The sequence below is a fragment of the Cydia strobilella genome, chromosome 20 (genome assembly GCF_947568885.1).
Source record: "Cydia strobilella chromosome 20, ilCydStro3.1, whole genome shotgun sequence".
Lineage (NCBI taxonomy): Eukaryota > Metazoa > Arthropoda > Insecta > Lepidoptera > Tortricidae > Cydia > Cydia strobilella.
Genome location: NC_086060.1, coordinates 12,257,669 through 12,282,965, shown reverse-complemented (window position 1 = coordinate 12,282,965; position 25,297 = coordinate 12,257,669). Strand labels below are relative to the sequence as shown.

The 25,297-nt window shown below is 35.3% G+C and overlaps 1 protein-coding gene across 1 annotated transcript in view; it reads left to right on the top strand.

The window, feature by feature from the left end:
• The first annotated feature begins 760 nt into the window (after nucleotides 1-760).
• The window catches only part of LOC134750680 (octopamine receptor Oamb), a 164,995-nt gene continuing 140,458 nt past the window's right edge, over nucleotides 761-25,297 (top strand). Inside the window, exon 1 of the mRNA XM_063685915.1 lies at nucleotides 761-1,068. The gene's annotated coding sequence lies outside the window, so the exon portion shown is untranslated. The remainder of the gene's footprint in view (nucleotides 1,069-25,297) is intronic.

The window sequence follows — 25,297 nt, the reverse complement described above, 5'->3', positions numbered from 1 at the left end:
GTCAAAAATTTTCACGGCTTGCCAAACTACCTATATATGTACCTATGAGTATGTAGATTCATTTTTGTCCCTAATAGGTTGCGTACGTCTATTATCTATTCTGTCCCTTTACCTACTGCGGTACTCATTATTTTTCACAACGACTTAACAGCGTAAAATTAAGTTTTAAATTTACCTCCGACGTTTCGAGGACGGCGTTGTCCCCTTGATCTCGGAGCAAACTGGCTGACTTTCGGAACACTGGTAGCTCGCTTTTAACCAAGTGAGTTACCGAAGCTTCGATTCATATTTCAAGTTATAAACCGAAGAAAATATGAACAAATTCTTTTCGCCAAATATTTCCGGTTATATTTGAATAACAGAACATTTGCCTTATCTAATACCATAGAGTAACTGATACTAGAGCGTTACTGTCATAGTAAATTTTGTAACCCCAGTAAATTCACTGCCATCTGTCGACACACTTTAAAACTAAAAATAAATATTTATAAAGATACGATAAAATGTATTTAATGTATGTAAATGATTTTTTTTTATTTTCATTAATATTTTTATGATTTTGACCCATGTTCTTTCACTGATATGCGTTAAAATTATAAATAACAAACGAAACCGTCAACGCCCTCTATACGAGTGTAGGCCAAAACTAGTGGCGCCCTCTGATCGAGAATCAAATTTTCGTGATTTTCGAGGCACGTTTTTTCCTTAGACTGTATCCATCTATTACGGAGTTATATCTATCTTTGCTAATACTCACCCTTCACGTCAAAAACAAAACAAAACTACGTCACTTTAATAACGAACGTCACCGGTTATAAATGCATTCAGCCACCGCGCATGCGCCAAAAGCTAAGACGGCCAGTGTATTCAAGAGAACCGAACGCACCTAACCTATATCGGTGCCCAACGGTCGCGCGCGAAATAAACTTTCGGAATTCGAAATTCGAACGGCAATTTAGTTTTTTGAATTTGGAATTTTGTGCCAGTGTTTTAGTGTGGTTTTTGTTTGTTTTCAGTGATTTTGATTGAAGTTTGTGTTGTGCTGTTGGAAAGTCGTTGGATTTTGAGGTTGGTAATTTATTTTTAATGTTATTAATTAAAAATTACCTACAATTATTATTTTAATATTTTATATAACTAAATTCGTAGGCCTATCTATCTAAAATCAATAAAAAGTTTTTTATTCTTTAATTTAAATCTAATAAGAGCCTAAATAAAAAAAGTATATAAATTGACTTCAGAAAGAACTGTTTTTTTTTTAAATAATATCTATATGAAATTTTCTTAAGCCGTTTAAGGACGATTAATTTTTTTGATATTTTCTAGCTTAATTATTTTTTAAAGTTACCCTGAAAACAGAGAATCGCCCTTTCCTAATAGAGTTGTTTTAGTATAGACTTTTTTGTAGCAAGAAAGTACTCTTATTTCTACATGGATGAGTTCTGTTCTCGAAACCAACATTTCCTATTGTATTTTTTTAATATTATGAAAAAATTATAGCGATTGTAATCGATTATGGGGAAAAGATATTTCTGAAAATAAAAATCGATGAAAATTGCTTCAGGGGATAATTTTAGTGTAGTTTTATTTTTGTATGAAGTAATTGCGGTATTTAATTTACCACTAATTTACTTGTTTCATAAGCATAAGCATGATATACACTTATGGACAAATTTAGAGGAACGCAAAAAAGTATAATTACCTACTAATTTTGAAATTACTTTAGTTGCTGTAATCCAGTAATTGCGTGATTAACAATGTTATTTTCGCGGTTGATTACATCAATTAATTTAAGGAATATTTAATTACATTTTATTACTAAATATTTAAAAAATGTTGCAGTCAGATAATATACCTTATATACTGACAAGACGACTAATTAAATTGAAATTATTCAGGCGATATTATTTGTTTGACTAATTAATATTATACACAATGGGGTTGGCAACAAACTGTCAAAGGTTTGCATAGATGGCGCCATCATAGCTTGCCCCTTTTTCTATGAGATTTGGCTTAAAGGGAAAATCACTCACTACTCAGGGCATAAAATTCCATTAAAAAAACAAAAATTTGACACAATTTTAGGGATTGACAGGGCAAGCTATGCTGGCTCTATCTGCTAAACACTTCGACCGGCAAGACATTAAGAAGCTATTGTTTTAGCAAAACAAACCACTTAGGGTTTTTTTAAAGTTTTTTAAAGGTAATAACGTTCATAGATATATCTACATTAAACATTAGGTATATTATTATATTATGTATACAATATAAAATACATTTGAAAATAATCAATCCATAAAAAATGCGTAAAGGATACAATTTATAATGGTTTTAGATAATCCCTTGCTCGACGGACAACACTCTTATATGGATTTTTTTATGTAATTTATATCGACTTGGCGGGGGCACTGCCGTGCCCCCAGATAACTTACCAAGCAGTTACAAATTATTATAAATCTTATTGTAAATTTTTATACCATAAACTTTTAAACTAATATTACTTATTAAATCTGTCCCGCTATCCTCATCAGATTATGACACATGTCAAAAATCAAAATATAGTTTGGCAAGGAGCACAAGTCATTTTCATTGTTATTTGAACCACAATACGCTTGCCAGAATACAAGTCAACCTTGTAAGTTTTTACTACCAAAATAAATCTGATATACTCGGAAAAGTGACTTCGACCCTTTTCTTGGAAAATTATAAATAGTCCCTGAACTTTTTCTGGTGCTTGAAAAATATATCAAAAGAGCAAAAAAGTAATACAAAACGAACTTTAAAAAAGTCTGCCATTTGATTGTACCTAGTAAGAAACATTTTTAATTGTTGTGTTTTTTTTTATTCTTTAGTATTTGATGTATGATTGTGTGGTGTAGTAATTTATGTATGTAGTAGTTTTTAAGTTATTTAATTATTTTTGGATCTGTTCAAATTATGAATGTTATAAACCATTGCATTAAATATTATTTATTTAAAACTAGGTACCAAGCACAAAAAATAGGATAAAAGAGGGATATGTCAATTTTTTTTATAAATAAGTAGACAAAAATTAAATTTAAACAGATACAGACTCCAAGACTCCCGAAGTGTCATGACTACTTTTTTAAATTGGTCATAAAATATAGATAGAAATTAATATTAAAATGAATATAAAACTAAAACTAACTACAATTATAATAACACTGACAGGGGTTGCGAACTGCATCGCAGCCATAATTGTGTTTTTAGTTTTAGTTTTCAGTTAATATGTATGCTAGTTTTAAGGTATTTATCTATGGGCCAATAGTTGCCTGAAAATAAAGAATTTCATTCATTCGTTCAATAACTAAAGCTAAAAATTAAAAATATCAATCAAAATTTTGTGCCCTTGGTAGGGTGCCCATCACGCAGGCGGCGTTCCCGCGCTGGATAGGTATGGGTATGGCCAATATTTTCGCGAGAATGCCGCCCGCGCGACTCGCGCGGCGCGAGGGTCACCTGTGGCCTCCCTTAGGCGTTTGCTGAGCGCCTTGTGGAGCCCCCGTGCCCCCTTACCCCACGGGCCTAGTGTCTCAACGATAATGTTATATTATTATATATAATATTAATGTTATAATTACTATTAATGTCCATCAAACGGAATAAGATTGACAGACAGTCTAAAGGCAATTATATAATTATTTGGCTACGGAATTCTAAATTAGCCTTAAGCTACAGCTGAAGGGCAAAGATAGTATTGATCTAAGGATGTAATCATGGGGGATTATTTATACCTAACTGATATAATTAGGGAGTATATAAGTAATAAGCTAATAAGGTAATACTTTTCTTATTGCAGCAGTGTTTTATACTTACTTTATTGGACGATATTAAATTGTACAAAAAGTAGAAGTTAGTGCCTTAAGGCATTCTCTACCAGTCAACCATTGGGTAAAACAGATACAGGATTGTATGCAGTCCGACTCGCACTTGGCCGGTTTTTTTCAAGATATTTTACATAATAAAAAAATTTCAAGTTTCGGCATCAACGGGCATGCATTGCTTCGGCTATTCATATGCACGCGTTCATAGCACCAACCGTTTCAATTAGCCGGGCCGTATGCTTGTTTGCCATGAAAAATGAATAAACAGAGTCCTGAGCTGAACCACCTAGCTGAACTGTATGATTTGCCAAAACGTTTCAGAACAAACCATTAAATTTAACGAACATTTCCACAACTAAGCCAATTAGCGTCAAACGTGTGTCAGGAACTGCTGGAGTTGGCTTTTTCTGGATGTGTCTAATGGGGAGTTTTGGAAGAAAAATGACCGGTTGGGTTGAATTTTTCCAATTGTCACTTAAGTGTGACGAAGAAGTGAAATAAAAAACATTATTTTTAAGATAAATTGCATTGGGATAACGTCGAAAGCGGGGTATGTTTTTTTTATACCACGTCGGTGGCAATCAAGCATATGATGGTAAGCAGTTACCGTAGCCTATGGACACCTGCAACACCAGAGATATTACACGCGCGTTGCCGACCCTAAGCACCTAGCTGAACTGTATGATTTACCAAAAAGTTTCAGAACAAACCATTTAATTTAACAAACATTTCCACAACTAAGCTAATTGGCGTCAAACGTGTGTCAGGAACTGCTAGAGTTGGCTTTTTCTAATGGGGAGTTTTGGAAGAAAAATGACCGGTTGGGTTGAATTTTTCCAAGAGTGTGACGAAGAAGTGAAATAAAAAACATTATTTTTAAGATAAATTGCATTGGGATAACGTCGAAAGCGGGGTAGTTTTGAAAATGGCGAATGGATAAGACTTGATATGTAAAATTGCAAATTTGTGGTATTTTCTATAAAAAGGGACCTTATTGTCGATGGCGCTTACACCATTTTAAACTATGCTCCGATATAAATACAATGCCGCGCGACGCTGTTTGGCGTAAGCACCATCGACAATTAGGTCCCTTTTCATAGAAAATGCCTCATTTTATGACTTGGAAAGACATCCGGCTATGCGGCAATAAATGCTTGTTTAAAAATTCATTTTAGTCAAAAATAATAATTTATTTCCTTACCAAATAACGTATCTTCTATCAATACAACATTATTTCAAATATTGATAATCATAAAAATAGAAATCGGCACCGATTTTGTACAGTTACCAGTACCGGATTTCCCTAAATACTATGCGGATGTTTATGTACGAAGCCCGTCCCAAGACGCATCCACGGTCCACGTCCAATTTGCATGTTTAAAGTCTCCATCGGGTCTCCCCCCATCCCCTCTCTAGTGTTGCTAGATATCGGGGCATCTCTGTACATTCCAGGAATTTTCCTCTTCTACATATATTTGCCAATGTCCATGTGGTCTAATAACTGGATTGACTCCCTTTTAATTGTTAATAGATAAGCATTTGGTTTCTTCCTCGCATTCTGTAAAAATCCAGCCTCACCCACTGGATGCTTTTTGGGTTCCGTACCCAAAGGGTAAAAACGGGACCCTATTACTAAGACTCCGCTGTCCGTCTGTCTGTCTGTCACCAGGCTGTATCTCATGAACCGTGATAGCTAGACAGTTGAAATTTTCACAGATGATGTATTTCTGTTGCCGCTATAACAACAAATACTAAAAATATAAATATTTAAGTGGGGCTCCCATACAACAAACGTGATTTTTTTGCTGTTTTTTTCCGTAATGGTACGGAACCCTTCGTGCGCCAGTCTGACTCGCACTTGGCCGGTTTTTTTAAAACTTTATTATACTTACTTACTTACTGCTGTGGCGCAACGAACCGAAGTGGATCTGCCTCCGACACCAAAGACCGCCATGCTACTCTGTACAAAGTCGTTTCTGTCCAGTCAACGGCGCCGACACTTCGAAACTTTATTATAAGTATGACAATTACCTATATCTATAAAGCAACCAGTTTCAGATTGCCGTAAATACTATGGAGATTTGTAGGTGGTCTCGTACGAGCAAGCCTGTCCCAAGACGAATACATAGTCCACGTCCAATTTGCATGTTTAACTCTAGCGGGCCTGATTCGATCCCGTGTCTCTCTGTGTTATCAGATGTCGAATTTTTGCTTCACATTACAGGAATTTTGGGCCACCGGAGTCCTCTTTGTTTTCTTTATTTTTTGTGTGAGTAAAAAGTCTTTAGAAGAAGTTGGATTAAAAACCGGATGTAACGAGAATTGTTATGTCGCAGTGGTTTTCTATTTCTGCATCTTTAACACCTATATAATTGTTTTGATATCGATATTTAGAGAAAAGTAGCCATTACTCGGAATTCAATGTAATGCTCAAAACATTTAGTGATTATTCATCAGTTCATACTCCATAGTAGGATTTACATAAATCAACAGTTATTTGATAGAACTTACTGCGATTTACTGAAATGATGCAAAGTTAAAATATGTGAAATTATAACAATCTATTAAAAAATTTAAAATGTGGGATATATCACAAAACATATGCGACTGCCAAATAGGCCACCGAGCCCTGTACGAAAACATGTACATATACAAAATGACGCTAAATAAAAATCAAGCTATTTACTAGATATTTTTAAATTTCTATCTAGAGACCCTGTTTTCAACCTACTCTCTCATTTCTCCCAAGTTAGTACGAGAAAAACTCAAGTTCGGAAGCTAACGTAATAAAAAGTTTGAAAATTATGCCTAAAGTTAGGAGCGAGCGTTTTGAAGAGTATGGCGAGTGTTTTAATATAATCTTTTTTATAAGCTTCGGCAATTTTACTTAGATTCAACAGGTGTGTAATTTGCAATATTAACATTTCTGTAGCTGCATGTTTTTCTGCTAAAGGTTTTTGAAATCACTGTGTATTTTCCCTCAGCTGTGAACGGGCCTATAGGTGGGCCGAGGAATTTTAAATAGATAGACGACACATGTGAAATTTTATAACATAATCTAGTAAAATAGATAGCAAAGTAGCAATTTATCACAATAATGTGGATATTAAAATAATAAATGGGAATAATACAAAAATACAGGACCTAAAAATTTCAAAATTTAAGTTTTTTTTTAACTTCCAAAAAGGAAAAAGTAACCTTTCGATTTCTTACATTTTATTCAAAGCTATTATTTATTGTTATTTTTTTAATTAATTTTAGATATATTTAAGTTACATTTTTATATTTGTATATACCTTTAACTACTTACTTCATTTTCTGAATAAACTATCTTTTAATTGGCTGTTGTATTTATAAATAGTCCTATATATGTATTTTTCGTGTCACTATCACTGTTAAATGTCGCAATCCGTCCCTGTCCCTTACCTGGTTCGTGCATAATTTTAAATGGCACCCGAGCGAGGGCTAGTCCAACGCTAAAAAAACCAGTGTAAGTGCGCTCACCGATAACGCGCCTTTGTTATATATCGATGACACATTTTATACTGGTTCTGTAGTGTTCGACTGGCCGGCACTCAGTAACCGCAAAGACCACACAGCAATGGGAATATGTTTTCCCATTAGTTCATTTTAAACCTTATTGCAATCTCCATACAGTGGTAATTCAATAACCGGTTAAAACGGCCCTACCATTTTTTTATACTAGTAAGTAGCACGTGCGGTTTCATTTAACAATAGACAAAGGATAAGCCGTAAGGGGACTGTTTGAAATCTAAACACTATATTAACTTGTGAAAGAGCCCTTGAGGTCTACTTACAGATTTTTTTATAATATAAGTTTAGAATATTGCGATATCCTCATCATAGTTGATACAAGCTCAATAGACGTGAGTTACCTACTTAAAAATATAATATTTAATCTTACAACGACATTAAAGCCTGACCAGTAATATATAATCATTGCTAAGAGGGCGCTGTTGTCATTTACTAATATTCAGTATAAAGTATGAAAATTTTTGTTCCAATGAAATTCCGCAACATGGCACACCGAAATCGCGAAAAAAAATTTGGCTGTTTCATACATTTTGGCTGGTCCATTTTCTATGGGAGGGTAACATTTTTTTTCTTGATTTCGTGGTTGGTCTCATAGTTAAAGTTTGCTCTGTATAATCCCAAAACCTCCCTGGCAACGGGAATGCACTTAGAGTTTTGAATGATTCACGGTTAGTTTCACTAGACTTATATTGACCGGGATATAGACCGTGATTACCTTTTGTATTATTTAATACTAGCTGTGCCCGCGGCTTCGCCTGCGTGGAATTCAGTCTGTCAGTAAGCGGCTAATTCACCCCTAATTTATCTCCCTGTCCCCTGGAGACAGAACTTAAAGTAAAGTTGACAGATGGATACGCTAGAGGACTGTAGTCCAGATAAAATATTTTACAATAAGGTACCTACCACCAAAGATAGATAACTCCGTAATAGATGGATACAGTCTAAGGAAAAAACGTGCCTCCAAAATCACGAAAATTTGATTCTCGATCAGATGTCGCTACTACCTTTTGCCTACTCTCGTATAGAGGGCGTTGACGGTTTCGTTTGTTATTATTTAACAATTTTAACGCATATCAGTGAAAGAATATGGGTCGAAATAATAAAAATAATTAATGCAAATAAAAAAGATCATTTATCCATATTTAAATACATTTTATCGTATTTTAATAAATCTTCGTTTTTAGTTTTAAAGTGTGTCGATAGATGGCAGTGAATTTACTGTGGTTACAAAATTTACTATGACAGTACCGCTCTATAATATTATATCCTCTTTGCTACCACTAAATAAAATTACACTCCAAAATGAATTATTGTTTTGCCCTTATTCAAATTTTTGACGTGATTTAAACGGCATAGAGTAGTAGGTGTATATCGAACGATACAGTACCATTTTTGTATTTTTACGTCCTTGACTGTACCTATGCAAATCGGGTACACTACATAATTCCGAAATTTTTTATTCCGAATTTTAGAATGTCGAATTTTATCATTCCGATTTTTAAATGCTCGACCCATCAAAATTCCGACTGTCATAATTACGAATGATGAAAATCACGAAGATTTATATTTCCGAAAACCCAAAAAGCTGAATATTGTAAATTCCGAACTACATAATTCCGACTATAACAATTCCGATAGTGGCAAACACCGAATTTAACATTTACAATTTTCAAAATCACGAATTCGGAATTGCCCTTATTCCGAATTAACGTGATTCCTATTTTAAATATCCCAATTTTTTAATTTCCTCTTTTCCGGCAACAGTTCGTTTTCTTGGGGGTCGCAGTTCTAACCTAACCTAACCCACTTTTCTGGCAACAGTTCGTTTTCTTGGGGGTCGCAATTCTAACCTAACCTAACCCACTTCTGGCAACAGTTCGTTTTCTTGGGGGTCGCAGTTCTAACCTAACCTAACCCACTTCTAGCAACAGTTCGGGTTCGCAGGTTCGCAGTTCTGTCTAATTTTATGCCGAATTTAACATAATGCGGCACGACAGGTACCCGTAATAATTACAAAAACGTGAGTCTTCATTTGAATATCACGGATTTAATTTTTCCGATCTTGTAAAAAACCGAATTTCTGAATACCGAATTATTTTATTTCCGATCGGACAATGATTTTTCGGAATTTAGGAATTCGGAAAAAAAATATTTTCGGAAAAGTGTAAAATCGGAACTTTAAGCTTTCTGTCAAGTGACAATCGGATTTAAAGTTTTCGGAAATAGCACATTCGTGATTCTATTCCATTGTGTTTTTAAAAATCGTAATTTTGATATTTCGGACTTATAAATAATCGGGATTATGAAAGTCGTTTATAAATAAATAGTCGGTTATAAAAATCGGAAAAACGTATTTCGGAATATTTGGGTGTTACCATCAAAATCATGTCATCCAAATCGGTCCTCCAGTCAAATCAGTCTAAGCATGACGCCGGCGGCCCTTTTTTTTGTTTTCGGAGTGGGAAATGCAACTGCGTAGCGTCTGCCCCTACGACTTGCTGATGGTCATAGCGAAGCAGACGCTCACAGGGACCTGTAGGCGCTTGAAGCGGAACGGGAAGTTGCTCGGAATGAGGGGGATACGCAGGATGAACACGGCTTCTCCAGCGCCACACTCCGTCAGGATCTGCGCCTACATATGTATTGCGTACGATGTATTTGGGATCACAATCGAGACTCGCGCTGGCTTGCCGTTTCAGCCGAAAGCGAAGTGACCTGCCTGGCTAGAGCGCCACTGAGTCTCTCACCGTGGTTTTTCTCAGACTCTTGAAGACCGTGCCCCTTGTGGCCGCAATGCATTGCGAGACTTTCGCGAAAGATTCGATTTTTTTCGGGAAGGCATGGTAACGCGTATAAGTCCCAAATCGTTTGACATTTACTGAAAAATGTTTTTTTTTTTAAAGTACCCACCTTCGTGACCATTATTAAGAGGAAAAGGCACGGCCGCTTCTCCATGCAAACGCAGTCTCCATTTTTTGGATAAAAACTACCCTATGTTCTTCCACGGGACTCAAACTATCTCTATACCAAATTTTATCTAAATCGGTTTAGCGGTTTAAGCGTAAAGAGAAATTAAAAAAAGTTTTTTTCATAATTTTCGTGTTTTTACTCGGGAATTGTGTCATTTTGATATCATAAATGAATTCGGCATACCCGATTTATACAAAAACGATACCTAACTTGGCCTAGTAGCTAAATTGATATAGTTATCAAGATAAAGTTTTTAACCCCTTTTTCACCACCATGGGGGATGAATTTTTAAAAACGCTGAAAAAAAAATCTTGCTTTTTAATATAATTAACGTTTTGCAAAGTTTTAAGTTCCTAGCTTAAAATAAAATTTGCACCCCAAGACAAACTTTCATCCCCTTTTCAACCCCCTGAGGAGTTAAATTTCCAAAAACGTCAAAATTAGTTTTTTTGTAATCGTCTATCATACCTTTCTAAGAAGTTTCAAAGCATTTGTAATGGATTCAAACTTTCAACCCCCTTTTAACCCTGTTAGGGGACGAATTCTTGAAAACGCTAAAATAACTTTTCCTGTATTATAATAATATGCCCATTATACAGTTTCAAGTAACGCACTCAAAAAAAATTGATCTCCATACAAACTTTCAACCTCTATTTCACCTCCTTAGGGGATGAATTTTCAAAAACGCTGAAATTAGTTTTCTTGTATTTCAATAATATATCTTCTTACGAAGTTTCAAATTGCTAGCTTAAAATAAATCTTGAACCCCATACAAACTTTCATCTCCTTTTTAACCCCCTTAGGGGTAAAATTTCTCAAATTTTTATAGCCTATAACCTGGCCGTGGATTTTTTCGACAGATTAGTAAAGTTTGCATCAAAATCCGTTCAGCCGTTTTCATTTTATGCGCGGTCAAATAAACAGACAAACAGATAAACAGATAAACAGATACAGACAAACAGACAAACAGATAAACAGACAAAAATTCTAAAAACTGTTGGAATGTGTTCTGTTATCGATTCTAAGTATCCCCAGCCAATTTTTTTTCGAATATCTTCCATGTACAGACTTTCGACCGTCTTCCGCTTTATTATATGTATAGATCGGGAGCTCACAAATAATACAAAAGGTAATCACGGTATATATCCCGGTCAATATAAGTCTAGGGAATGCACTTATTTTTTAGCCAGCCTGTATCTGGTCAGGCTTTACACAATTCCGATTATCTCTCTTTATATGACCAAAATAATAGTCCACTTATTAGCAATATAAGGGGTGAACGGCTTTGGCGAGCCCACTTGTGGGAGTGGCGTGGGAATCGGACCACAATTGTACCCTTTTAGAGATCAAATTAAAGCTAATTTAGTAGAACAAGTTATTGTTATGTGTTATCTTGATCTTTTATCAGATTGCAAATCTATCTTGGATGCTACCTATATATGTCGAAATTCGCCATTCTATGACTAGTGTAGCTAAATATTAGTTTTTTGAAATGAAATGAAAACATTTATTGTCAGACCACAGGTAGAAATATAAAAGATGTTAATGGAGACAGTTTTTTGGAGACTTAATAATTTTTAGGGTTATGTTCCCAAAGGGTAAAAACGGGACCCTATTACTAAGACTCCGCTGTCTGTCTGTCCGTCTGTCACCAGGCTGTATCTCGTGAACCGTGATACTTAGACAGTGAAATTTTCACAGATGATGTATTCCTGTTGCCGCTATAACAACAAATACTAAAAACAGAATAAAATAAATATTTAAGTGGGGCTCCCATACAACAAACGTGATTTTTTTGCCGTTTTTTGCGTAATGATAGGGAACCCTATGTGCGCGAGTCCGACTCGCACATGTTTTTTTTAAAAATGGACGTGCGATAATGCTTGAAAAAAAACTAGTAGGTAAGGTAGCTGGTAATCCGTCTGATTAAAAAATAATAGGTATATCCATCTAAGTCCATTTTCAATATAAAATTTATTAAGCGCCACTTAATTAAACCGGTTAAACCTGGAGTTACCATGGTTTAACAGTACAATTTGACACTGGGTTAACGGTTTAACCGGTTAAATCCGGGTTAGTGGGATGGTACAAGTGGCCCTAAGGATCTGAACTACAGGTAATATTTTGATATCTCAAATTTAAGCAAGAACTTAGTCAATAACGATAAAAAAATAAACGTGGTGGTATTTAAATTTAGAAATTGATCTAATTGTATTTTCTAATACCAATTCATGTATGTACTTGTAGTTCTATTCTTCCCATTTTTGTCACGAAATTAATAAATGTAGTTTAATCTGAATCACACAATTTAAATTTGTAATACATCCTGTTCATTTGCAAAACATATTTACAGAAGTGGTGACACTACAAAATTTAATTCGAACGGAACCCATATTTGTATTCCGACAATACTCCATTTGTTGACAAATTAGGCGATAACCCAATGCGGCCATCATGTCCTTTCTCCCTTTATAATAAAGTCTAATTTGCATTGAAATATTTGAAATCAGTGTAAAAGGCGCCGTCCGATTTGGGATCGTGATTATTAAAAGGGAATTGAGGTTACGCGTATTGCATACGTGATCCGTTTCAATTTGAAATGAACCTTCTGGCTTTAGCATAAGTTTTAAGTTTCTTTCAAATTTAAGATATTTGAATATTTCAGACGCAAAATGACGTAAGATCGGTTTAGCTTTAGTTGAAAGCCGAGTAGCGAGATTAAAGTGACACATTCCCTTTTATATTCTAAGAGTGAATGGTAAAAAGGTAGCAAATATGTTTCGGGTGGGTTTTTAAGATGGCGTAATTATGCTTACTTTTGAAGGTTTTGTATAAGGGATGAGGGTGTAGGCTTATTAATAGCTTTAATATAATGGGTTTCCTGGGTCAAGAATTGTGTCCTTATATAGGAAAAAGTTATACAGGATGGAAAGTAAAAGGGTCATGGTAGGTTAACTGTACCTTTTGGGTACTTAGTAAAATTTGTGTAAATGAGGCAAAGAATGTTGTGTAACTTTGAGTCTTATTAGAGTAAATTTAAAGATATTGTCTTAAATATGAGGCTTTGTAGCGCATCTCGACTCGACGCACTAGTGTTTTATTAAATACCTAAAGACTCCGTCATATCTTAAGGGCAATATTGCATTATCGTATATGATTGTTTTTTTTTTTTTTTTTTTTTTATGAAATAGGAGGCAAACGAGCAGACGGATCACCTGATGGTAAGCGATTACCGCCGCCCATGGACACCCACAACACCAGAGGGGTGGTAAGTGCGTTGCCGGCCTTTAAGATGGGAGTACGCTCTTTTCTTGAAGGTTTGAAGGTCATATCGGTCCGGAAATACCGCAGGCGACAAGTTCAAGTGTTCAGTGTTTGGAAGAAATCGTCCATTAGCGGTAAGACCGCTTATTATTCTCCTTCTCTCTCTCTCTCTCTCTCTCTTTATTAGCCTTTGTCTATAAATTAAGTACGTATCAATATCATGTTTATTTTTCTTTTTTTCGTGCTTTCAATTTTGAGTTGTGCTATGAAAAGGTATTCTATTTTACTAAAACCATGTTCGACATGTTAAGGTACCGTTCGGATTCAGATAACACCCAGTATTACTGTAGCAGTATTGCAGCACGACATCACTGCCGACTGCATTGCTGCAGTTGCTCCACGAATTTTTGACGTTTGCTGCAGCAATGCAGTCAGCAGGATGGCAAACGTCACCGTTTTATTATTCCAAGTTGCAGTGATGCATATTTATGCATCAATTTATTTAAGTTCACGGACATAATCGGAAGCCGGAAGTCGTATTCGATTGTGGCACACGATCTCTTCACATGCTACAGCTGAGGTTAAAGAATAAGCGGGTTTTAAGCACTAATAACAGATGCGCCCTGTATAACAAACCGTAAGACAAAATTATTATTTTTTTAAGATTTTATATATTTCATTTTATTTTAATTTATTTATTTTATAAATAAATTCGCGATAGTGACGCGTCTATAAATGTGTTAATTTTTTTATACGCATGAAAGGACGATTTATTACTTATTAAAAAATGTATATGGGTAAAGATTTCTCCGTCGTTTTTAGGGTTCCGTAAAAACGGGACCCTATTACTAAGCCTCCACTGTCCGTCTGTCTGTCACCAGGCTGTATCTGATGAACCGTGATAGTAATTTCCACAGACTATGTATTTCTGTTGCCGCTACAACAACAAATACTAAAAATTTAATTTGTACCTACGGAACTCTCGGTGGGCGAGTCCGACTCGCACTTGTCCGATTTTTCATGGTATAATTTACTTAGAGGTGTAAATAAAATCAACAAGAGTTGCGAATTACCTATTCGCACGTGTATCGTACAACGTTTAACAGTACATATGGCTCTTTAAATTTTCGACATAGTTACGTAATGTGCTAATTACCGCACTAGTGCGGTAAAATAGCACTATTTGTACTTCTTCTTCTTCTTCTTTTAAAATTATGGCTTCAGCCCAGTGGGACTATTTCGCCAGTATCAAGGTATTGAGAGGTTTACAAACGACAAAAATTGTACGGTTGTACAAGACAGTGTACGGTGATTTGTTAGCTCTTGTAAATCGATAGCTAGTCTTTACAAGAAGCACGTGGACTACCGGCCGTTGACTCCAAGATGGTGGTTAAACGCGCTTCAAAATTAATTCTCCATTCACTGCACACTACCACATTAGTTTACTGTATAATAAGCTATCGATATTACACTTTAAACAATATTAATAAGCAAAAAACAAAGTAATTAATCACGATGCTAACTATCAAGATGGCGCTCGAACCGGAAGTCCCTATTTGTACTGTAAAGAACGTTATGTGACTAGTGACATCCATCAACCGCCCTCTACTTATGGTTATTCACCCTGACTGTACCGACAACGATTTAATCGCATCGTTCTATTTTTAAACACAACGGCATGATATCGTTATCAGGTTCAAGTTAGGTCATTATTGTACATTTAATGAGTCACAGTTGACCTCCACTCGCACACTCCATTAGTGATGACTTATAGCGGCATGGACAATGGTCGAAGTATTCAGCAGATGGCGCCACCATAGCTTGCCCTGTCAATCCCTAAAATTGTGTCAATTTTTTGTTTTTACAATGGAATTTTATGAACTTTAAGCCAAATCTCATTGAAAAACCGGACTTTTTAGTATTTGTTGTTGTAGCGGCAACAGAAATATATGTGTGAAAATTTCAACTATCTAGCTAACACGCTTCATGAGATACAGCCTGATGACAGACAGACGGACAGACGGAAAGCGGAGTCTTAGTAATAGGGTCCCGTTTTTACCCTTTGGTACGGAACCCTAAAAAGGGGCAGGCTATGATGGCGCCATCTATGCAAACCTTTGACAGTTGCCAACCCCATTCGAACGTACACAACATCAAAATGATATCTGATACAGCCTGGTGACAGACAGACAGACGGACAGAGGAAACTTAGTAATAGGGTCCCGTTTTTACGCTTTTGGTTGTGTTTATATTTAAGTAATGACATTAACGGGTCTACCGCGATTTATTTATCTACCCCGAACATTTCATCATCATCATCATATACTTAAGAGTAAGTCTCTTGTCGGTGGAGCAATTTCCATGTTTCGCGGTCCTCTGCCTTCTCTTTGACAGCCTGATACGACACGACGTTGAGTTTTTCCTTTATTTGATGCATGTACGCTCTCCTTGGTCTTCCCTCCTTCCTCTTTGCTTCAGCTTTCCCTTCTCAATTTTTCAATTTTTCAATTATTTATTTGATTCGAATCATTTTGATCCATATAGTGTTAGTAAATACAACAAAACTTAGAATGAAATAAGGTTAGTGACATACAATTACAATTCACAAAACACACACATAAATTATAAAATAAAATACAATAACAGCTAGTATAAAATAAAATCTAGGCAATCTAGATGCACCATTTCTCAACATCTGTTGCGGCCACGTGTAGACTGTTCCAGTGTTTGAGTAATGGTGCATCTATCTTACCTGCCAACGTTTTCAGGATACTATTGTTACTGCCACACAGTCTCCGCATAAGTGACGCCGATCTGTTGCGTATAATCGCAAAAAAGTCGTCCGTGTGCGCCTCCGCGAACATTCCGGACGCACTACAGTGACGCGGCAGTCCCATCAGCATCCTGAAAACGTTATTGTACTGTATTCGTAGAGCATTGTACGCTCGCTGCGTATAGCCGGCCCACAGGCTGCAGGTATAAAAAGATTGGCAGAATGCCTTAAACAGTGCCTTCTATGATGTTTTTGATAAATTCGTCGTGTCGTATCAGGTGCCCAAGCATCTTTCCTCTTCTATTATCTATAGTTCTTAACAAAGTCTTCTTTTCTCCTACTATACGTAAAACCTCTTCGTTGGTTTTTTTTTTCAGTCCAACTGATCTTTGCCATTCGACGCCAGCACCACATCTCAAAAGCCTCCAGCCTCTTCCTATCACGTTGCCTCATTGTCCACGTTTCGCTTCCGTACAGTGCAATGCTCCAGATGTACACTTTTATGAGCCCGAACATTTACGAGTATTTAAACTAATATCAGTTAGTTTAATGTTGTTTACCAATATCTCCGTTAACATTTTGCTGGGACGCCAGTTTATCGTGACCACAGCTAGTGCAACCTAGCAGTAACGTCGGATGGGTAAATAGTAAAATTTATTCGCGGTAGACCCTTTAAATTCTCGCGTTTTGTACACATAATTAATGTCATTGGATCAGATTGGATCGTCATTATCCTCGGACCTCGGATCGTAAGAGAAGCTATCGAAATTAAAAAAAACACCCGAAAAATTTCAACAGAAAAAGACGGGTACAAATCATCGTCCATGGGGACCAGTGATTCAGATGTTGAAACCAAGGGATCTATCTTCCAACCGGTGTGCGTTTATTGTTAGCGTTGCGTGTCATGCCGTGGAAAATAAACATTAAACAAAAACGGGTAGATTAATTTATTTGTCTCCCCGAACATTTATATAAACTAATGTCGGGTAGTTTAGTGTTGCTTACTAATATCTAAATTGACATATTGCTGGGATGCTGAAATGTCGGAAAAAAGGTAAAATAATAAAATTTAATCGCGTTAGACCCGTTAATAACATTAATTACGCGGTAGACCCGTTAATGTTATAAATATGTGTACAAAACGCGAGAGTTTCAAGTGTTATAACAGTTGTTGTTCGGGCATTGTAATTATTTAATATGAGGGTATCCCCTTTCGGAGCAAATTCGGAGGTAGATTTAACACCTCGGACTGTCAATCACTTCGGCTCAGGCGCGGCCTGCAACGCATGTTCCTCTGTGTGTTAATATTTCCAAAATTCGGTATTTCGGTGGTGTTTGCGAACAATCAGTTTACAAGGTGTGTGTGACGACCTCTCAAGGCCCTGGAAGTGCTAGCTAGCTGAAGAAGGACCAGGATCCTCGAAAATCATCGGCGTGTGCTCAAAGGTTAGTGGCTATCCCATATTGGTTGATTGCAATGCCTGTCCAAAGTTTAATATGCTAGGGAAACTAGGACCAACTGAGTTATCGAAGGGTTCATAAATACGTGAACAGTTGTATATTCAAAATTCATTTTACTTTACTATTATTTTGGCCGTTCTGTCCATATTTACTCACTTCAGCCTACTTTCTTTAGCCATTTGAGCATTATGCTCTAAAGAACACGCGACAATTTCACCTAACATTTTCAACAAAAAACAAACCGTATTTTCAACTCCTAAGGTTAATTTTCCAGTATTTTCTGAAAGCGATTTCAGGAAATAATAGCTGGCATTTAACCGCAATAATAAGATGCATTCGCGGAGGAAAATTACTTAAAAACAGCCTAATTGTTGGTTGATATTACATACTTGGAAGAAATAAGGAAATGGGTTTTTATTGCTATAAAAGTTAATAATAGGTGAATGGATGGGAGTGCATAACATTACTAAAAATATGTTGATACTTTTTACTGTGGCACATTTTGGATAATAAAAAACCGGACAAGTGCGAGTCGTACTCGACCACCTAGGATTTCGTACTTTTTAGTATTTGTTGTTATAGCAGCATCAGAAATACATCATCTGTGAATCATGAGATACAGCCTGGTGACAGACAGACGGACAGATGGACACAGACGGAAAGCGGAGTCTTTGTAATAGAGTCCCGTTTTTACCCTTTGGGTACGGAACCCTAAAAACGTTTCGTCTTGACACTTCATAGCCATAGAGATGATCACCCGATTACTCCTAATTCGCGTTTATGAATCATCGTTTTTGGCATCTGGTTATCAGCGACCACTGACCAATGCTCAACTTTTTACGAATACGGCTGTTAATTATTAATAGCATTTTGTAAAAGATAAGTAAGTAAGAAAAATATTCGTGTAAACTTTTTATTAACTTATTTATCACTCCAACGCAAGGGTGACTTTCAAAAGGTTCTTGACTTGTGCCGGTGACTTTCTTCAAACTTTGATTATTTGTTAATTAGCCTTTGATCTTAGTATCTTAATTAGTTAATTACTTAAAACCGTAACGAAGCTAAATTACAAGAAACTCATCGTTACAAGTCAATATTGCAGACGAACTCAAGTTTTCAAAGTCACGCCTGTATTTTATGAATTTCTTGTGAAACAACTGCTATAATAAAATTATATTAACCTTTTCATTTAATGAAATAAAACTATGAAAATGGATTATATCGCGTATATTAAATTTATAATACATCCCGACTTTTCGAACCCTTTACAGCGTAAAGGCTGCGCGTAAACCCTTTACGCTGTAAACGGTTCGAAACGTCGGGATGTATTATAAATTCAATATACTTACGCGATATAATCAATTTTCATAGTTTTATTTCCTGAGTAACTATCGCGGTAACCGAAGACAATATTATATTTTTTTTAATATCATGAAAACTAGCTTTAAGTTCCATAAAATATCGTTAACAATAAGAAATATCCAGGAATAGGCTAGATGATTTTTTTTTATTAATGGTATCAATCGATCAGCCATTGCATTAAAGCTAACAAAACTCAGAAATGATAATCAAAGTCCGACAGACGTACTTCACTCGGGAAACGCTTCTAACAAAACGATAAGTGAACGTGACGTCAAGTTCACTGAGAGCCCATTTTGAATGTATGGACAAAATAAGAAAATTGCGTTTTTGTCGGTGAAATATTACGTTTATGTATATAGTTGCCATACAGTATTTTTTTGGATAAAATGTAAGGAATCGAATGGTACCCTTACTTTTTTCCTTTTTTGAAGTTTAAAAATTACTTAAATTTTGAAACTGTCAAGTCCTGTATTTTTGTATTATTTCCATATACTTATTATTTTAATATCTACATTATTGTGATAAATTACTCATTTGCTATCTATGTTACTAGATTTTGTTATAAAATTCAACATGTGTTCAATATAGGGAATTTGTAGGAAGTGTCATTTCTATAGGTATATAAAAAAAATTAATCTGTTTATTTCATTAAAAAGACATGCAATATTTACAGAACTTAACTACTAATCTTAAGAAATAAAACTATGAAAACGGATTATATCGCGTATATTGAATTTATAATACATCCCGACGTTTCGAACCCTTTACAGCGTTCGTGGTCAACGGGTGACTGAGGAAAAATTAAAAAGTGCAAAAATACCCACATACTAAAATAATGAACAATCATAGACTATAAACTTTAAGGCTGGTTGTACATGCAAAATCGGTTCATAAGGCTAGTTATACACTACAATTATTTTCAAGTAAAGATATATATATATACGCGATAAAAAAAACCGCTTCGTAGTTTTATTTCATGAGTAACTATCGCGGTAACCGAAGACAATATTACTAATCTTAAATTAAAAAGATTTTTTGGAGTTAAGGAGTCTATGTTTAATTAATTATACAATACTATGATTTATTCTATGGTTGCGCCAACGTTGCGTCGAGCACAGCCATAGCATAGAGTTGACTAGAGAGTTAGGGAGGTGCCCTAATAGTCAAATAATAATAATGGAATTCCTTGAACTACTCGCCTAATTCTGTGGTCATCGCGTGGTGGTGGTAATCTATGAACCAATCGCGTGCTTGCTTTGACCAATCGCAAATTATTACACCCCAAAAATATGCGACTTAACAAAGTACTTATAGTAAGTAGGAATACAACATGTAAAGGAAATGTTCGGAAATCTCATTTTTTACGGTTCCGTACCTCAAAAGGAAAAAACGGAACCCTTATAGGATCACTCGTGCGTCTGTCTGTCTGTCTGTCTGTCCGTCTGCCATAGCCTATTTTCTCCGAAACTACTGGACCAATTAAGTTGAAATTTGGTACACATATGTAAGTTTGTGACCCAAAGATGGACATGTAAAGTAAACATATTAATTTTAAACACGGGGGCCACTTTTGGGGGTAAATGACAAAATTAAAAAATAAAGTTTGTCAAACTATATCGTGTTACATATCAAATGAAAGAGCTCTTTGTGGGAATCTCAAAAATATTTTTTTTTATAATTTTAAAGTAAATAGTTTAGAAGTTATTCAAGAAAATAGGCAAAAAATGACCATTCCCCCTTTATCTCCGAACCTACTGGGTCAAAAATTTTGAAAAAATACACAAAATAGATCTTTACCTATAGATCACCGGAAAACCTATTAGAAATGTGCAGTCAAGCGTGAGTCGGACTTAATCACTTAGTTTTTGATCCGACCCCTACGGGTTTTTTAAAGACATTTCACATAAAAGATACATTGTTTAAATTGTGTCCGACTCGCACTTGGCCGGTTTTTTAAGTAGATTTTGTTTTCGTTTGATTGCTTTTGTAAACTTTTGTGCACTCATCATACTCAAAAATATGTCCCATAGCTCTTATGTTAGCGAATTAAGAACTATGGGACATATTTTTGAGTAAGTTGGTACACCCATATTTTTACACTTGACAGTATGAGAATATTAAACTCAAACTTTTTGCAAAAAATGCACGTACGTAATAGATGTTATCATGCATAATAAAAACCGTTATTGATAATTTTACATCAACTTTATTTAGTATGTTATAATGAGTTGATGATATTGATGAATTTAAATAAAAATTAAACAAAGTTCCGGAAAAGGCAAAAAAAATATAACAATTAAACATGGTTGATACCTATGTATATTAGAGTTTTGAATGATTCACGGTTAGTTTCACTAGATTTATATTGACCGGGATATAGACCGTGATTACTTTTTTAAGGTAATCACGGTCTATATCCCGGTCAATATAAACCTATGTATATTTTTTTATGTATTGTTGATTAATTTATAATTTATATGTATTGCGGCTTGCCTGGCTTATACCTACTCACAAATTATTGAGGTAGGTATCTATATATGTGACGTTTTCAACCAAAAGGTACCACATTGTCGCTTGTCGATAAAGTTGATTTCAAATTGAAGCTATATGGAAATAGCGCCTTAGTGACAACCGACAATAAGTACCCTTTTGGATGAAAATGGCACATGTAAATATCAAAACGGGCAAATGGCTGTAGGAGCCAATGAAATCTCATAATATGTACCGTCAACCGGGATAAATAGGGATGGCTGGGGTGAATAGGGACAAACATAAAATGTGATTTACCTGACAATTTCCTCAAAAATACCCACACAAATAGTATCATACAAAATTTACTGTTATTTTCAATCGAAAGACAAAACTTAAAATGTGGTTACATAATATTGTCTTCGGTTACCGCGATAGTTACTCATGAAATAAAACTATGAACAACCAGCCTTAAAGTTTTTAGTCTATGATTGTTCATTATTTTAGTATGTGGGTATTTTTGCACTTTGTAATTTTTCCTCAGTCACCCGTTGACCACGAACGCTGTAAAGAGTTCGAAACGTCGGGATGTATTATAAATTCAATATACGCGATATAATCCGTTTTTCATAGTTTTATTTCATGTGGTTACATTTTAAGTTTTGTCCCTATTCACCCTAGCCATCCCTATTCACCCCGGTTGACGGTAGTTCTAAAATGCTCTTTAACTGCCTCAAGACACAGTAATATGTTAACGTTAACTGCTGTGTCAGCGTAATGCGGTCGCTATACGCTTTTTGGTCCAATCCCGGCACTTTAAAGTGCTTATGACCTTTATTTGTGCCATTTTCAACCATAAGGGTACTTATTGTCGGTTGTCAATAAGGCGCTATTTCCATATAGCTTCAATTTGAAATCAACCTTATCGACAAGCGACAATGTGGTACCTTTTGGTTGAAAACGTTACATATAGTGGTAGTAAAGAATTTAAGTGCAAGGATTGTAGTCTTCCTGGCGAATGGCAGCTAACTGATCTGATTCCAATTGCCTTTACTTTTAAATCTTTGTTTCTAATATTTGTAAACCAAAAATATTTCCATTTATTTTATTGAGTGTGAACCAGGAATTCTTGAATTAAAATCTAATACCCGAGATTGTGAAAGAACTGCTCGTATTATTTTTAAAAGCAATCCGAGGAAATTAATTTTCACGTACACTTTAACGTTCTACGTTATTTATAGCTTTTTAATTTTCCTTTTACGATCTGATTGAAGATGGATTCTGAGATATTTGATCAGGTGGTATTACTTGGTCAACGTCAATGTTAAATATAAAAAAATCATAAAGAAAGTTAATCGAATTTAAACTGTTGTGATACATACTAACATTAAATAATTTTACGGTTTAGACTAACTTGTTTTTAGTCACTCGCGCGACATATTTCGGAGAGCCTAGGTCTCCTTTCTCAAGCACTAACAGTGCGAGCAGCGTTCACGACGGCCGTGCTTCGCCGTCGCCTGCGATTAGTCATGGAAAACCACACAATACCACAGCTAAATAATTTAAATGTAAAATATGCCGATACTACATGCCGATATAAAATATATATTTATATAGCAGAGGGATTAGGCAAGCAATATTTTTAAAATAAATTATAGTATCAGAGTTTTTGAGGTAAAACGACAAAACTGGCGCGGCACGCCATATCTTATGTTGCCCTCTATTATCCTGGCTTTACGCCCCCTCTTTAGTCCTAATCCCCCAAAATGAACTGTTCACAATAGTGATAACTTAAAACTATTGTCGCTCAAGTATCTAAACAAAGCAAAGTCCTGAGCCGGATTGCACTCGCTTAAACTGTTCGAGCGAGCTTTCAACTTGTTTGTTTTAATAGACTTACACATAGATGAGTGAATGATAAACACTGTCATTTAATACCTAAGCTTTGTAAGTAGTGCCTTTGTTGGTTCTGCGTTTGAATCTCGATATGAGCGTAAAAGTACACTATGAGCAATTATTTTTACAGATTTTATTTGTATTGTCGCGGCAGCTAATACGATCTAGTGTATAAACTGTTGTTTTAGACTGTAGCAGTTATAATATTTTAATAAAATACACTTTTGTTGTTTAAAGGGATGGTTTTTTTTTTTATTTTGTATTTTTTTATACTAACTTGAATCACATTTTTTTGCTTTGTCATATCCAAATAAATACTTATTTAAAGTCTTCATAATTTAATCAAAAATGTAAGTTTTTGCTTGCTTTACAAGGCTTATATATATAGTTCTCCTCATCGGTTTCGATGACGGCGACCCCAAATAAACATTATGGACGTTGTCTAGCGTGAGCCCTAATGTGGCTGGCCAGGCCGAACTTGTTCTTAAATGCTCTATTGCACGCGTGACAATAAAGTTGGCCAGCTGCGTTACAAGGGTTACCGTGTATATTGTCATATCGTCATCTAGTACTCATTTATTTATTTAATCTTTATTACACAAAAGAAAGACTTATCGTACAAAAGGCAGACTTAATGCCAAAAGACATTGAAATCCTTTCATCGATTAATTCAATTCAATTCAATTTATTTATTTAAGACAACACTGGCCCATAACGGTTAGTAACAATTAAGATTAAAAACTAAGTGTTAGTGGAACACAAAAAACAGAAAGCGACAAAACAAAAACAGACAGCAATAAAATTCTTACAACTCACCTAATAGCGGTTATGACACATTCAAAATGCCGCATTATAGGTGAGTCGTATCGGCCCGCAACAGTGGTCAGGATGGGGTTGGAGCTGGCCCGCACTCTGCAGAGCAACGAGGCAATTCTCTTGCGTATTATGGCATAGTAGTCATCCGTGTGAGCTTGCGCAAACATACGATTAAACCTCTGCGACATTATATATATTATATTTATTTAGCAGTCCATATATTTTTACTTATCCTTACTCTAAGTAAACAGGATTATAGCACTCATGAAAAGCCTTTAAAATGCTTTAAAAACAGTTAAACACGACAGGCCGATCAGGTAATGAAGAAATTCAATTGTAGCGGATTATAGGCTTTTTGATTGGATGTCATTTCGCTGTTCAATTTTTAACGGAGATCAGTTATTGGATTTCAACTTTTTTAAAGCATTTTTACGATTTTGTGTATGAATTGTGATTTAAGACTGTAGCAGTAATAACAAAGTTATACGCGTTTGTGTTTTTGAAAGAACTGAGCTTTTATGATATGCTTATTTATTTATTTAAAGTAATATCGTGGTATTTTATTGCTTTCTATTTTTTTATTGAAAATTAAGTTTTTTTTGCATAACGGGGCTTAACTTATGTAATAATATATATATACAATTAAATCTAAATCTATATATTTTATAGTCATTGAAATCCTATCATCCTATCATCGGTTCAATCTCTAGCAAATGACCCATAATTTATCAGTCCATATTTTTTACTTATCTCTACTCTAAACTCTTACATAAGTGAACAGAATTACAGCCTTTTAAAGGCTTTAAAAACAGTTAAACGGCTCGACAGGTGGGCAATCAGGTAATGGAGAGGAGATTTAATTGAAGCGGATTATAGACTTTTTCAT